Here is a 16,410-nt window from a genome sequence, read left to right on the forward strand (position 1 = left end):
ATATTAAATTTCTTCTAATGTGTGGTATCTTGTGGGCTAACATCTGAACTACCCACTTGCTTTGATTTTCACTTTTTTGGTATATTGTCACTTCTTCTAGAAGAAGCTTTTTGGAATTCTGATCCATTGCCCTTAGATACTTTTCCCCATTTATTAATTATAAATTTTACCTTGTTATATATTTCCTCCCCATTCATAGGTATTGGAGATGGTAAGAAATCTTGTTCTCCATTGAATGCCTTCTTTTGTCTTCTAAACGGGTGGTCATACGGTAGATAGCATTTGTAACCATCATAACTTTGCTTATTTGATTCAGGGAGTCTAATACATTGTGTTTGTTTGCCACACACAACACATTCTTTGAACCCGCTGTAAGGAAAACCAAATGATGTACCAAGAGATGGTAATCATTAATCATCCATAACACAACTAGACGTAGATTAAACATTTCTTGTACATATGCATCATAGGTTTCAACTCCATTATCAAATAATATTTGTAGATCATCAACCAAAGGTGCAAGGAACACATCAATATCGTTTCCTAGTGTTCCCGATATCAATAACGAAAGCATGATAAACTTTCTCCTCATACACAACCATGGGGGAAGGTTGTAAATGAAAATTAAAATATGCCATACACTATGAGTCCTATTTCCTCTATCCACATCCACCCCGTCAGCCAAAATGACTAGCTGTAAATTTCTTGGTTCGCTAGCAAAGTTAGAAAATTTCTCATCTATGGCAGGCCATGCTTGTGAATCTGTTGGGTGACGTAAAACAACGATTTCCACCTTTCTATCAATTATATTCCATTTTAAATCATTTGCATCAGTCTTTGAATGAAACAGTCATTTCATTCGTGGAATTATTGGAAAGTACCACAACACTTTTGATGGAATATTCTTGTAAATTTTATTTTTTTCTTCATCCACCTTCCATCTTAATTTATCACAAATGGGACATACTGTGGTGTCTCCGTATTTGTTCATGTAAAGTATACAGTTGTTGACACATGCATGTATCTTTGTATACCATGAACCTATTGTTTTGAATGCTTTCTTGGCCTCATATATACTATTGTGCATTTCTTTTCCTTCTGGTAACATATTTTTGATCAACACTAATAATTTTGTAAAGCACTTATCTGATACTCCATACTTACTTGTAAAGTTGAGTAGTTTTATGATTGAAAATAACTTTGTAAAGTTAGGACATCCTTTATATAGGGGCTTCTCAGCATCATCTATCAGTTCTCTAAACTTGTTAGGGTCCCCAATGAAATCATCTTCTGTAGCTTCAACCATCTCCACTGTTTCTGCAGCATCTGTTGGCATTTCTCTTGTGAAGTTTGTGTATTCAACACCGTATGATGTTTCCATGGCAAAATCCTTTGTATAAACACAATTACTTGGTGGTTCCTCTTTTTCTCCATGTTTAGTCCAGTTCGTGTAGGTTTGATCAATTCGAATACTGAATAGGTGAGCATCTACCACCTCAACTTAACGAGATATGTGATTTACACACTTTATACATGGACATGGATTTTTTTTATCCTTGTTTTGGTATCTAAAGGATCGATATTCCTAGAAATATTGTAATCGCATACTGCATATTTCAAAAATTCTGCAACACCATTTATATAAGTCTCTGTGTTTCTATATGATCCCATCCAAGACTTGTCCATTTTGATGCTACAATAATCATACATGAATTTAGTAATTAAGATCAGTTGTTTATTGATGTTTTTTTTTATCAAACAGTTGGTGTACATAAAGGAATAGCACAATATAATAAACAAATCTAATTCATGGAAACCAATTAAACGTTAACTGTAGACTATATCATATATGCATACTAATTAAATTCTTTATCAAACCAAATATAAAAATTATTATATTAAGTGTTATTTTTTATATCGTTCAAGAACTTATACAAATGTGATGTATGCATACATGTATCAATGTCTTGTATAGAAGTTATTATGTATTAGCAACGAGTTTGTATTGACAAGAGAATGCCTCAAAGAAAAAATCATATTAAATGAATACGCATATTTAGTCAATGGGTATGGATCATCAACGATATATCGAAAAAAAAGGAAAACATATGAAAGAAATTATGTAATGATAAATGAAAAATACTTCAAGATATTATCTAGTGTGTTACAGAGTTAACAAACATGTAATTTATAAAAAAAATTATTGTAATTGGGGTTCGAAACCACATTCTTCCCAAATAAATATGTGGTAGATCCATCTTCATTGACCAACTAGGCTGTGTTTTATTACATAATATATTTGGATATGATAAATGAAAACTATAAATACTTATTACATATTATATTTGGTACTAAAAAACAAAAAGGACAAAAATACCCTTAATTACACTCATTGTCAAAGGTTTTTCTTTAACCTGTTTACTTAGTCTCATGAGTTGAAAAAAAAAGACAAGTATACCCCTGCTTTCCATCCATCTTAAACTACTTAATTAATATCTTTGTTTTAAAATAAAAAACAAAAAAGACAAAATACCCTGATTACACTCAATGTCAAAGATTCTCCTTTAACCTGTTTACTTACTCTACTGACTTAAAAAAAGAGACAATTATACCCTTTCTTGTCTTCTATCTATAACTGTTTAAATAATCTATTTGTTTCAAAATAAAAAACAAAAAAGACAAAAATACCCCTGATTACACTAACTGTCAAAGATTTTTCTGTAACCTGTTTACTTAGTTTCCTGAGTTGAAAAAAAAAAGACAACTATACCCCTGCTTGCCTTCCATCTTAAACTGTTTAATTAATTTTTTTTAGCTTTTTAATGACAATTAATTAGCATAAAAATTAAAGAGGTAAATGGTTAAATTCAAAGTACAATTCCATATTCAAAACTGTTCACTTTACTATAGTAATCCTTATTATAGACACCACTGCACATCATTTCTTTATGATCATGTCTTTAAACCAACTTTATCTACAAAGTACATTGCCATAATAAAAATATTGACAAATTGTAAATTAAAACCAAAGTACATTGATATTATATTACCATAATCAAAAAAGAGTTTCAAAATAACTACAATATTGGATGTTGTGTTTCATCCATATTTTCATAGAATATATATGATATTAACAACGATTAAGCTAACTTAACTAAACATATTAAACTTGCCTACACTACAACATTTACCATGCAATGACATTCTCTTTAGCAATGTCCATCACATCTTCAAGCTTTTCTCTTGGAATTTTCATGTTCAGCATTTGCTTAATGTAAGTAATTTCATCATCAACTGTTGCTCTTGGGTCTTCTGATGAATAAGATTTTCTATCCTCTTCGATAGTGAGTTCATCAAGCTGTGGGGGAAATTCGTTGGCACAGTTTTAGTCTTGTGCCCTACATAGAAGTGTTCAATTTCACGAAATTTGTGTTCCCTAGCCATCATTTTGTGCATCGATTATAAGGAGCTAGACAAGTTAACGGTGAAGAACCTTTATCCTCTTCCTTGTATTGATGATCTTTTTGATCAGTTGCATGGAGCATCTTGGTTCTCCAAGATCGACCTGAGGTCTAGGTACCATCAGGTCAGGGTGAGGGAGGAGGACGTGGAGAAGACCGTGTTTCGGACTCGGTATTGGCATTACGAGTTCGTGGTAATGCCATTCGGGCTTACCAACATGCCTGTGATATTCATGGATCTGATGAATCGGGTATGCATGCTGGTGCTTGATCGCTCAGTTACCATGTTCATTGATGATATCTTGGTATATTCCAAGACCAGGGAGCACCATGAGGAGCATCTTCGCAAGATTTTGGGAGTCTTGAGGTGAGAACGGCTTTATGTTAAGTTCTTGAAGTGTGATGTTTGGTTGCGAGAGGTTCAGTTCCTTGGGCACCTCCTTAACCATGAGGGGATTTTGGTCGATCCGACCAAAATCGAGGCAATGATGCAGTGGGAGGTTCCGAAGTCTTCTTCGGATATCAGGAGTTTCTTAGGGTTGGCAGGGTACTACCGGAGATTTATTCAGGACTTCTCAAAGATTGTGGTACCCCTCACTCGTCTGATGAGGAAAGGGGTGGATTTCCGGTAGGGCCTTAAGCAGCAGTCAGCATTCGAGACTCTTTGGTAGAGACTTTGCGAGGCTTTAGTTTCGACCCTCCCGGAGGGAGTTGAGGATTTTATAGTCTTCTGTGACACATACAACATCGGCGTGGGAGTGGTCCTCATGTAGAGAGGACGAGTGATAGCCTATGTGTCGCGGCAGCTGAAGCTGCATGAGACGAGATATCCCACACACGATCTTGAGTTGGGATCGGTGGTTTTCACTCTCAAGATTTAGAGGCATTACCTTTATGGGGTCTACTGTACTATCTACATGGATCACAAGAGTTTGAGGCATATTATGGATCAGCCTAACCTGAACATGAGGCAGCACAGGTGGCTGGATGTAGTCAAGGACTACAACTGCGAGATCCTTTACCATCCGAGTAAAGCGATGTGGTAGCGGATGCCTTGAGCCGCAAGTCGGCTGGATCTTCTGTTTTGATGATGTCATGAGGATACCAGTGGATTCTCCACTTGTGGGTTTGATTAAGGAGGCTCAGACTGAGGGTGTTTGAGAGGAGAATAGGAAAACTGAGAGGATCAGGGGAGAGATTACCAGATTTGTGCCTGACAGTAGTGGATTATTGACCCGTTGTGGTTGGGTATGGTTTCATGTGTCTGGTGGGGTCAGACAGATTGTATTGGAAGAGGCTCATAAGTCTCGTTTTTCTATTCATCTGGGGGTCACTAAGATGTACCGGGATTTGAGGTTGAGTTATTGGTTGCCGTGCTTGAAGAGAGAGATCGATTGGTATGCTGAGAGATGCTTGACCTACACGATGGTCAATGTCACACCCCAAAACCAAGAACGGCGGAAACGTTCTGGGGCGGAGGACGTCATGTATAGTATCACAACACAGTAAATGTAAATAAGCAAACAACATCATCCATTGCATTAAATAAATAATTTTAATACAAGTGTGTTCTGTACAGTTATAGACACCAAAATAATGAATCACAAAATAATATGAGATGAGTCTTGAATGCACTCCATCTTCTCAAAAGCTGGCCTCTGTACCTGTCTACTGATGACCTGAGAATACAAGTTATTTTGAAGGAGTTTATCAGCATTAAGCTGGTGAGTTCATAAGTATTTTAGTGTCAATGTTTCTTGTAAAAACGTTTGAATCTGACTCAATGTATAAGTTTGTAAAAATGTAAGCAAATGTTTGAAAGTGTTTGTAAAAGTTTGAATCCCTCAGAAAATCCTATATTTTCTATAAAAGTAACCTTCTACCAAGGCTTTGATATTTTGTATACTTGCTCATTGTAAAAGTATGTGATTCCCCAAGTGTAACTATCATTAGATAAAATATAGTATGTACATTTATGCTTAAGTGAGGTTATCACTAAAATATGTAATGGGTAAATCATTGTAGTACTGTAGCTTTGTATATTAAGACTACTGCTGTACTAATTATTACTACCTTAAACCGGATTTATATTAAGGTATATTGTGATAAATTGCACCATGCTATCGACTGGTAACAACGACATAATGAATGGTCGTAATAAAATAATGATGTTTGGCACCCGCAGACCTGCAGGTCCGGCTGTAGCTAGCAGCAAGGTGTAGGATAGTCAATCCAGTATAGATCTATACGCAAACTCACGCCCTCTCTCCAAGAGGATTCTGGCTACAACTCGGGACATGACATTTAAGGCATGCACCGATACAGTGGATCACAATTGATATCGTATTCATGTATATGTAATGTTTCTCGTATATCTGTATATGTATTGTTTCTTGTATATCTGTATATGTATTGTTTCTCGTATATCTGTATATGTATTGTTTCTCGTATATCTGTATATGTATTGTTTCTCGTATATCTGTATATGTATTGTTTCTAGTATATCTGTATATGTATTGTTTCAAGTATATATGTATATGTATTGTTCCCGCGTTACCCCGATGGTAACCAGCTAATGAGGTACTTATGAGTATGACTATGGAAGTACTTTTATGTCTATACATGTATATATGATATATAAGTAATATGGAAATGACCTTCGGAGGGTCACCCGAAATCCCACCAGACCACATCCAAATCGAGGAAAAGGAAATAGGGCGGATGGCATTCCTAAGCCTTTTGAACATTATTTATATACCTATACATATATGGGCATGCAATTGGATATATAAAAGCATAAATAAGTTTTCATAAAACATTTGAAGCATAATTATAATTTCAAGGGAAGATTGACTTGATGTCGATCTATAGAACATTTTGAAGGCATAAGTTGATAAAACAGTTTAAGTATAAGAAGCATTTGTTTGAATCACAGTCTATAAGTAAGTTTGGATACTAAAACAGTTTGTAAAACATTTCAATAGTAAAGCAGTTTGAAAAACAGTTTGAACAGTGGTGAAAATCGTTGTTTTCCTAGTTATTAATCACATGTGATTAAACACAATCACATGTGATTGAAGCAATAACTTATAAGTATTTGACTTGTATTCCCCCCCCCCCCCATAAAGTGTTATAAAACATTTAAAATCATTTCAAAGGTTGATTCAAGGGGTATGAACTCACTTGTGGTGAGTCGTTTGAATTGCAGTGTCGGCTACCGTGCTAGGTGGCAAACGGAGATTAGTTTACACGCACGAGCCTAGTTATCATATAATAAGCATATATATATAACTAATTAGACAAATAATAACTTAGTAAATAAGTTAATACACATAGGAAACATTTAAACACTTTTATGAGTGTTTATGGTCCAAATGGTTGCATCTAAGTTGCTACAGGACAAGGCAAAAGGGTTTGAAACATCAAATAGCCTTGTATAGGAGTTCACCACCCAACAAACCCCACACCTTGGAGTTTACGGCCGTAAACTCATGGGTTTATGGCCGTGAACTCCTCAAAGGGTGGTTTTGGGTGTTTTGTGGTGTTATCTTGCATCTAGAACACTCCTAGCTTTGTTGGAATAATACATGAAGTAGTTTAAGGCTCTAGAACACTCCATATGGGAGTTTACGGCCTAAAGTCATTCACCCTAGAGTTTACGGTCGTAAACTCTTGGATTTTAATTGTTTTGAGGCACTTAAACATCAAGGATGGCTTCCATGAATTTATCTAAGGCTAATGGGGACAAGAGGCACACTTTAGTGCCTTCACTTGGAGTTTACGGCCCAAGATATGTTCCTTGGCCGTAAACTCCTTTCAAGGAGTGGTTTTTATGTGTTCTACTCTCCATTCTAGTCCCAAGGGTTAAAGGTAAATTGTCTTAAGGCTTAAGGGTTGCTTGGAATGATTTTTACCCTACAAAAAGGGGTTTACGGCCCAAGAGGAGTTCTTGGCCGTAAACTCCTACTAACTTGTGATTTTGATGAGCTTTTGATGTTCTAAACAAGCACAAGTACTAGTAGTTAAAGTCCTTAAGCATTTGGGGAAGTTTTAGGGCACATCAAGCCCTTCAAAAGGGGTTTACGGCCCAAGGAAGTTCCTTGGCCGTAAACTCCTAGAACTTGTGTTTCTTGGAAGCTTTTTGGCCTATAAAGATCATACCCTAACTCCTAAACAAGTTGTCTAACAAGGAATCGGGACTAGGAAGCATTTAAGTTCCATTTTGGAGTTTACTCCCCAAGAACGTTCTTGGGCACCTAACAAGTATTGAAACACATTAAGAAAAGTAGACTCACAATATGGGATGAAAACCCGAAGATCCGTTAGAGAGAATATGGCTTTTCTCTATTTGGAATTGTAAATAATGAATTAATTTCATTCAGAAACTATTTATAGTCCTGGAATATTTTGGCAGAAAATATTTTTATTCCTGATATTGGACTGTAACATTATGAAACTTGAAATGACCAAATTTCACAAGACCAGAAGCATCCACTCTCCTGATATCATCTAAAACATAAACCCTAATGTACACAAACTTGTTCGGAAAAGCTTGAAAATCACTGAAACTGAACTAGCTTCTATTGAATAGATGAGGTTCGTACAAATGGAATTTCGGGTTGTCACAGTCAAGGCCAAGCATCAGAGGCCGCATTGCAAGCTACAACATTTGGAGGTTCCCATGTGGAAATATGAGCAGATCTCGATGGATTTTATCACCAAATTTCCAAGAACAGAAAAGGGTTTTGATGTTATATGGGTCATCGTGGAGCGATTGACCAAGAGTGCCTGTTTTCTGGCAATCCGGGAGATATCGTCGGCCGAGAATTTGGACGATGTATATATTCGCAAGATCTTTGCTCGCCATGGGGTTCCGGTCTCTATTGTTTCAGACCGTGATGTTCGGTTCACCTCCTATTTCTGGTAGAAGTTCCACGAGGAACTGGGCATGAGGCTGCATTTCAGCACAACTTATCATCCGCATACCGACGGCCAAAGTGAGCAGACCATTCAGACCCTCAATGATATGTGACGTGCTTGCGTTATTGATTTTGGTAGGAGTTGGGACTCCTACCTACCACTTGAGAGTTCTCCTAATACAAAAGTTTTCACTCCAGTATTGGTACTCCGCCTTTTGAGCTATTGTGTGGGTGGAGATGTCGTACACCAGTCTGTTGGGGCGAGGTTGGTCACAGGGTGATAGGTCGGACTAAGGTGGTTATGCAAACTACCGAGATAATTTAGTAGATCAGGCAGGGGTTGCAGACTGCTCAGAGTTAGTAGAAGAGTTACGCCGACTTATCGGGACATGGTGTTATAGAAGGTCTCACCCTGGAAGGGTGTGATCCACTTCAGGAATAGGGGAAAGTTGGGTCCCCGATTTATTAGACCATTCCGGGTTATTTCCAGGGTTGGAAAGGTTGCTTATAGATTGGATCTTCCGGAGGAGCTCAGTTAGATTCATAGCACTTTTCATGTTTCGCAGTTACGGAAGTGTGTACTAGACGAGGATGCAGTGGTTTCATTGGATGACATTCAAGTTAATGAGCGCCTGAATTATGTTGAGAGGCCAGTGGCGATTCTAGAAAGGAAGGTAAAGAATCTGTGGAACAAGGAGATACCTTTGGAAAAGGTACAGTAGCAGCATCGGAAGAGATCTGAGTGGAGCTGGGAGCCGGAGGCTGAGATGCGAGAGCATTATCCAGATTTGTTCACCGAAGCAGGCTTCGAGGACGAAGCCTAGTTCAAGTGGGGGAGAATTGTAACATCCCAACTCTCAGGTATGAGATTTATTTCTTAAAAGACAAATTCTCCTTTGGAACTCGTCGAGTTGATGGCCTCAGACTCGACGAGTTGGAAGCTCTCAACTCGACGAGTTGACGTCTGCTTATGAAACCCTAAATTTTTGGGTTTTGCACCCTATTTAAAGAACTTATGAATCATTTCTGGCCTCCCTTATCGTCCCCTCAGTCCATAGAAACCCTAATTTGCGACTCATCTCGCATTTTGAATGTGTGTGTGTGAGCTTGGAGTGTGATTTTTGGTGCTCTTTTGGAAGGAACTTGAAGCTTGAAGTGGATTGATTCAAAGGAAGGCTTTAGATCCAGGATTTTCATTGTTGTTGCAGTCATTCTGAGGTATAAAGTCGATATCTTGACCATCCTTTAGCTAGATCTCTTCATTTGAAAATTTATGGCCATTATTAACCCATTTTGGGACCATTTTTGGATTTGAGCATTATATGTAGCTATGAATTCAGATCTGGACATCTCATGGCCTCCATGGACTTAAATTCACCAACTTTATCAAGTCTTGGCCCTCCTTCATGCTCTAAGTCCCATAATAAGCTTGATTTTAGTGTTTTAGCCTCTTGATTCCATGCATAGACATAAAGTTAGCAACTTTACGTGGTATTTCAGTTCTAAGGGACCAGATCTATGGTTTGTGGCACCAGATCCACTTGGGAATTGGTTGAATGCTCTATGACTAGGAGAAACTCGATGAGTTGCATAGCCAACTCGGCGAGTTGAATCGGGTCTTCCCGTTTTCTGAAAGACTGAAGGAACTCGACGAGTTGCCCGGAGGACTCGACGAGTTGGCTCGGATTTTTCCCCGTTCCTATAAGCACTGTGGAAACTCAACGATTTGGTTCGAGTTTTTTCTCGTTTTCTGACATGCTAAAGGAACTCGACGAGTCGATAGATGCACTCGACGAGTTGGGTCAACATAGACTGTTGACCTTGGCTATTGACCTTGACTATTGACTTTGAATTTGACCATGGTTGACCAAGTTTGACTTTGAGGACATTTTGGGTATTTGGAGGTTTTGATAGAATGGTCATATGGTGGTTGTAGGCTGTTGAATCTGGAGCTGAGTTTTTGGAGTTGGATTTCACGAGTTCAGCACTTGTTGAGAAGAGAGTTCTCCTCACTATACTAACAAGGTCGAAGGCACCAAGGACGGCCCTTTAGATTGTATCTTGGTTTATCATATGATGCTATGAGTGGTGATCTATTAGATTTGTGTCCTAGTATATTGGAAAATGCTATGATTGATGATCGGTTAGGCATGTATGATTATTGTATATGCTAGCTAGCGTTTGATATTTATGTTATGTTGCGTGATGGTGGATGGGTTGAGGCGGTCCTTCTGTGTGCTGAAGGCTAATAGCCCCAGGGCGCCCCGGATAGATTGAAGGCCCAGCGGGGCGTACCAGTCAAGCCAAAGGCCCAGAGAACGGTCCAGACAGGCTGAAGGCCCAGTAAGGCGGTCCAGTCATGTTGAAGGTTCTGTGAGCGGTCCAGTCAGGCTGAAGGCTCTGTATGCATACTGTTTGTTTATGATATTATTCTAGTTTATATGATGTTGGTATTTTGGGGGAACTCACTAAGCTTTGGGCTTAAAGTTTTGGATTATATTTTAGGTACCTCTGATGATCGCGGAAAGTCGAATGATTGATCGTGCACCTCCTCGTATTTTATGTTATGATTTCTGGGATTACTCTGATGAAAAAAAATATTTTGAAAACAATTTGTAATAAATGGTGGTTTTTTGATGTTTGAAAAAGTTTAAAAATTCTACTAATTTTATGGATATTACAGCTAGATTCAAATGTGGATAGACATCTATTTGGCGGACATGTGGACGGTGTTATTCTATAAGAATTACTAACAAAATATGTTGTTTGTTAATTTGAATACGTTCAACGTCACATAACTAATGTCATTATCACTCATTCTCACTAATTAAATTGTTTATATGTGTAATATATATATATATATATATATATATATATATATATATATATATATTATGTTTCTCATTCTATTAGAATGTTGTCAAAATTTGTTATTGATATTCGTATTTTGTAAGAATGAAAATGAGTAAAAAATGATACATAAGTACAAATATAAATAAGGAACAATGAGAATGCATGATAATGACGATAGTTGTGTGATGTCGAATGTATTCACATTACCAAACAACTTATTCTCTTATTCATTCTCACAGAATAGCATTGTCCACACACATCTGACTAATAGATGTCATCCATATTTTAACTTAGCCATATAAAGAGGATGATTCAAATGAGAAGAATAAATAAACTGAGAACGTAAGAACACTACTTTATGTTATTACTCTACTATAAATTTTGTATAAACAACTTTATAACATTATTCATCTATGAATATATGAACAATCGAACATTAATATTCACGTTAAACTTTACTAAATTGTTACACATATAAATTTTAAAGTAGAATAGTTACATAAAATGAATATACAAATATTTATATGTTAATATTCACATTATAACTATTATAAATTACACACATTAAAATCAAAGCATAATATATATATATATATATATATATATATATATATATATATATATATATATATATATATTATGAGTTTACTTTCATAATCTCACTATTCTAATAAAAGAATAGTTTTATTCTTCTTTTGACATATGTTACCATATTAGGCCTCAAAATTAATGCATATATATATTTTTGTCATGTGTCACCTATTATTTCTCCTACTTAATGTATGCCACTTGTCAATATATTGATTCTCCATTTCAAATTTCAAATTTTAAATTTCTCATTTTAATTACATTAAATTAAAACATTAGAATAAAAATTAAAATATAATTAATACAAATTATAAAGTGATATAATTTTACATATTTATTTAAATCAATGATTATAATTTTATATAAATCAAAAAATTTATTAATTAATAATTTATTTAAAATAAGTGATTAATTATTTTGAGTTTTTACTATTAAAGTTTAATTAATTTTATAGTCATGGTTCCAACGGGTTATAAACTAATAATATATATATATATATATATATATATATATATATATATATATATATATATATCATTATTCTAGTAAAAGAATAGGTTTATTCTTTTTGTTGACATGCGTTATCCTATTAAACTTCTAATTAATGTCATATCAGTTGTCAAATTATTGAATCTTTAATGTGAATTTCAAAATTTAAATTTCTCATTCTATTTACATTAAATTAAAATAAAATTAATACAAATTATTAGATGATATAATTTCATGTATTTTTTAAATCAACGATTATAACTTTATATAACTAAAAAATATCTTTTAATTAATAATTTATTTAAAATAATTGATTAATAATTTTGAGTTTTTATTATGAAAGTTTAATTTTGTAACCATGGTTTTCACGGATTATAAACTTGTTAATAAACATGTCCAAACATAATAATTTATTAATCAAATATATGTCATTTTAAAGCTCATTTCTTATCTTTCAGTATAAATTTGTAGTAGTTATGTATGAAGTAATATAAGTATAACTACATGATTTTTGATTTATAACGTTTACATTAAGTTATGTAAAAAAAAACTTGAAGATCAAAAGTAAAATTATGTTTCAAAGCTAAGTTTTGAAAAAATAAATAAATAAATAAAACTGTAAAAAGTAGTTCATGTATGTGGTATGTATTTTTTTCTATGGCTTGATCTAAATTTCAACTTTTTTTTGGATTAGTAGTCTTTTTGATCATGTTTGATTGTGAGTCTCTCAAAAAACTAAAAAGACTAAAATGCTCACTTTTTATATTTCCTCTATTTAATTTAAAAGTTATATTAATTAAAAATATGGGGCTTCTTTTTCTTTCTTTCTTTCTTTCTCTCTCACTCTCTCTCTCCAAAACCTACTTCGATTCTGATGCCAAAAAAAATCGTGTATCTTTAGTGATGAAATCAAATCTGCAAAGAATATGATGAAATCAAACTTCAAATGGAACTTGATGAAAAATATTTCGAACATATATGATGCTTCAATCGTTTTTGCTTCAACCGAAGGTGGACTTTCAGACAAGTGAGGGGTGGTAGGAGACGAAGTCAAGACTCATAGTTTTAGGAAGCAACGTGGGTGGCGATATATGAGTTGCAGGTGCACCGCTATCAGAATCAGAACACCTCTCAGCCGCGGCGTATCTGTATAGGGTGTCGTCATTATTGCCCTTAAAATTGTGTCTTCCATATTATTGTAACAATGGGAAAAAAACTAGAGGATTTGTGGAGGAAGATATGGGTTCTCGGATAAACCAACTCTAAACCCATAAACAAAATCGATTTGTATGTGTTACTAATAATAGTCTTTGGTATGAAGTTTTCTTCTATAACATCTGATTTTGTTTCTTTTTTTCTTCTTGATGGGGCACTTTCACGTGTTATCTTTTTTTTCCCTGAGTTGTATTTTTCTCCATGAGATGCATTTTTCTGCAAGTTTTCTATTGGAAACTGTTGTAATGGCAAATATACTACACAATCTAACATTTAGGAATTTTACAAGATTTATTGAGGGTATCGAAGACTAATTCGAGTGACACATGTGTATAGAGATGTTCTTGAGTTTATGAAGATGTTCTTGATCATTTTTTTATTCCTCTTCCCTTCCAAAATGAATTTTCATATCAAAAATTAATTGAGATTAAGTTTAGGCATCAGTTTCAAATAAGAAAATTAATTCAGATCAACTTATGTTCAGGTTTCATATGTCACAACTGGGAAATTTTAAACCCAACAAAGTCTAAACCCTATACAAGTACAAATGAAACCACATTGGAATCCTTGTTGCATTGTATCCCTTATTGCCTTAATGGCATGTTTACAAGTTGAGAACTAAGCAAGGTTTGAAACCTAAGTTGATTTATGTAAGTATAACTTAACATAAGTTAATATTCTAAAACTTAAACCATAAAATAACCCCTTTTATATGTCTTTTCGGCCAAGGAGTCATGAAACCAAGGGAATTCGGTCATAAGATATTAAAAACAAATAGAATTCGGTCCATATATTATAGAAACAACAAGAATTCGGTCATGGTAATCAAAAGCAACAAGAAATCGGTTTTAGGAATCTTGTCACCTGTTAGGTTTCGGTGCTAAATCAATTCAAAAAGGTGTATTCGGTCTAGGTGTGACCGAATTCACCTTAAAGCCCACAAGGACCGAATTCACAAAGTTTATAGCCCATTAAGACCGAATTCTACTTATATATATATATATATATATATATATATATATATATATATATATATATATATATATATATTCAACCGAACACACAATTCATTTTCCCACTTTTCCACCGAATACACTTCCCATTTTGCTCTCAAAACTCATAAGATTTATGCCCAGATCTCCTTCGAATCTTCATAACTTTACCAAGAACACACCAAGAACACCAAGAATATTCAACAAGATCTTGAAATCTTCAAGCCTTGACCGAAATCACCCAAACCCCCCACCGAAAACCCCAATTTGTTCACCGAGAACCCATTTCAATATTTCCAGTTAATCCCAAATAATTATTGTAAGTCTTCTTACATAATTAAAGTGTTTCCTAATACTTTATTTATTAATTACAACATTATTTAATTTATTATTTAAATTAATATCTTATTAATTTAAATACGACGTCGGGGATAATTATTTTTAGGATACGACTGTTGTCATGTATTCTAATCTGAGGATCACCGTTAGCACTTCGCGACTCAACCGAGCACACACATTCGATGTGAGTTCATACCCCTACGTTTTTACCGTTTTTTCAATGTTTTTAGGATGGAGGGGGTTACAAGTAAAACACAAGAAATCTTGTGTTTAAAGATATAATTTTGCTTATTATATTTTCTTACCGTTAACATGCTTTTAAACATGAAATTGTTGAATACGTCAAACATCATTGCGATTAAACTACAAAATATCATAAGTCGTAATATTTTTACACCAACGGAAACTATTTTACAAGTTCAGTTTTTAACACGGAAACAAACTTATAAACTATAACATGTATAGTTTATGGAATGAACAAACTATTTTACAAAGTTACACGTTATTTAAAAAAGGCTTTCCTTTATTCTACACATAACTGTCGATATAGCTTTGTGAGATAACGTCTTCAAGTACTTATTTAAGTGTCATCAAAAGTCCTGACCTTAATAACCAGAGTATCATGGAGGGAGAGCATGATTTGAGTATAGATCTATACATGACTGACAATCCTACACCGGAGCTTCTTGCAACAGCTAGGCCGGCAGGCCTGTGGTGACAAACGTCACGATCGATTTCGATGCCTGAAGAACATCATGTTAGGTCATCCGTCATATTATGTATGGTTATGAGAACTCACAATTTGGTATCAATAGTACGATTAGTGTATGAATATATAAACAAACTTCACTTAGTTTTATTTATTTATAAAACTACAACAAAGGACTTTACAAACCAATAGAATCAAAAAGGCTCTTACTGTAGATTCTAGGATTCCTTGGTTTATACGTCAGAGTCATATATAGATAATATTTGATAGGTCGTGGGATGGGTGTTTTTCCGACTTACTTCCTGTTCCTTGTTTGGTTGTTGGCTTAGGGCAGAATCACCCAATCAACTGTCCGTTTGATCTTACTCATATATAATTCGTATGCACTAAAGTAATCATAAGAGGAACAGATATGGGTCATACCAGCACGTACCAGTATAGCAAATCACTTTCTAGAACCGAACTTACAACTTTGGTGAAACATACATCAAAGTAGTTTTTATCATGTAACAAAACATCAAGTATACGAACTTAATGCACATTAACATACAAACTGTAGCACCCGGTTCCTGGCACGTAAATCTTATTTGAGTATTTCTCTTCTTTTAGCCTTGGACTCGGCGAGTCACAGGTCCGACTCGCCGAGTAGATGCGGGACCCGGGACACGTTTAAGTTGTCGACTCGGTGATTCCATATCCTGGACTCGGTGAGTCACAGCTGTTGGATGATATAACGCTCGTAGATCAGGGCTAGTCAATTTAGAGACGTTAAGCATCAAAAATTACTTTTTGATGGAAGATTATCTAGAAGGATTAATCTTAACCAAGTTGTAGTATATGTCACA

This window comes from Lactuca serriola, chromosome 2 (genome assembly GCF_051521515.1).
Source record: "Lactuca serriola cultivar US96UC23 chromosome 2, Lser_US96UC23_V15, whole genome shotgun sequence".
Taxonomy (NCBI): Eukaryota; Viridiplantae; Streptophyta; class Magnoliopsida; order Asterales; family Asteraceae; genus Lactuca; species Lactuca serriola.